The sequence below is a fragment of the Mastomys coucha genome, chromosome X (genome assembly GCF_008632895.1).
Source record: "Mastomys coucha isolate ucsf_1 chromosome X, UCSF_Mcou_1, whole genome shotgun sequence".
Classification (NCBI taxonomy): Eukaryota; Metazoa; Chordata; class Mammalia; order Rodentia; family Muridae; genus Mastomys; species Mastomys coucha.
The window spans coordinates 157802327-157803879 of NC_045030.1; the positions used below are offsets into that span (position 1 = coordinate 157802327).

Consider the following 1553-nt stretch of genomic DNA (forward strand, 5'->3'; position numbering starts at 1 on the left):
TTGACATATGTCGTATACAGTTTTGAGTACCCACTGAGGCTGTGTGCCTGGGTGTCAGGAATGTTTCCTTTGGGTTTCCTGCTATAGCCAAGAAGAGGTTTACTTTCAGCTGAGCTTCAGGCCCAGCTAGGTGAGGCCCAGCATGAACTTTCCTGAGCCTTCAGGGTAAGTGCTAATTTATGTGGCTATGGGCACTGGCATTCTGGGACTGTACCCCCTTGGAGGATGGGACCTAGTGAAGTTCCCTCAAAGGCATGGTGTAGATAGTAAAGCTACCTGTCACATATTCGTTCTCTCAGGTTTCTTAGTTCTACTAACAACAAGTTTTTGGTGAAAAAAAAAAATTGAACAGATCTCCACAGATATTCAGTCCTTTGCTTCTCCATGCTTTATTAAACTATAATGGGACAACTGCACACACTGAAGTGTTTTAATACATGCATGTATTGAAGTGTTTGATGCATGTATATATTATGGAATGATTATCACTTCACATGGTTATCATGTATGTATTCATGTATGTACATGCATCTATTTGTGAGTAGAGGCCAGAGGCCAACCTTGGGTGTGTTGTTCTTCAGAAACTGTCTGTCATTCTTAGAGACATGGTCTCTCACTGGCTTGGAGATTTTCAAGTAGGCTAGGTTGGCTGGCCAGTGAACCCTAGGTGTCTATCTATCTCAGCACTGGGATTACAAGCATCTATCATGCCTGGATGGTTTGTGTGGGTTCTAAGGATCAAACTCAGGTCCTTGGAATTTCATGGAACACACATCACCAACTGAACCATCTCTCCTGCCTCACCGTATCAAATGCAATATTATTAACTCTAGTCACATGTTGTTCATTGGCCCCTAAGAACTTACCATCTAACTGTGGGCCCTTGACCTACATTTCCATATTTCTCCCATTCCAACCCTTATTAAGCATCCCTCTAATTGCAATTTCTATAGGAAGTCATGTAGTAATTGCCTTTTTGTGTCTGTATTATTTCATGTAATGCAAAATCTTCCACTTTTATCTATACTTTAAACAATAACAGTGTATCTTTCCCTTGTAAAGCATTGTATCTTCCTCATTTTCACAATCTGTTCATTTGGGTTTAGACAGCTAAACTGATTCCATAGCATGGCTATTGTAAACACTATATTATAAGTATTATAAATTTGTACTACAGTAAACATCAGTTTGTTGGCATGTCTTTTTTATGATGACTTGATTTGTTTTGGGTCTGTACTGAGGATTAAGAAAGTGGGATGATGTGGTAATTCTATTTCTAGTTTTTGTTTTTTAAAATAACTTTCATTATGTTTTCTTGTTTTGTGATTGCTCATTTTGGTTTTTTCTCATTTATTGATTTAAGTTTTATTGCATTATGATGAGAAAAGATACATGATTTCAATATATCTGAATTTGTTAACATTTAAAAGCATATTTTAAGTAAATAGAATTAAATCACATTCTTGTTTCCCTTTTGTACCTCACCTCCTCACAGAGACCCCCCTTCAATACCTACAATATCTTTTTTGTCATATTCTTTAAAATTTATAAAA

The 1553-nt window shown here is 37.0% G+C and overlaps 1 protein-coding gene across 1 annotated transcript in view; it reads left to right on the forward strand.

Moving 5' to 3' along the window:
- The window catches only part of Pir (pirin), a 95425-nt gene that overhangs the window by 26273 nt on the left and 67599 nt on the right, over positions 1-1553 (forward strand). The gene's annotated exons all lie outside the window — the stretch shown is intronic.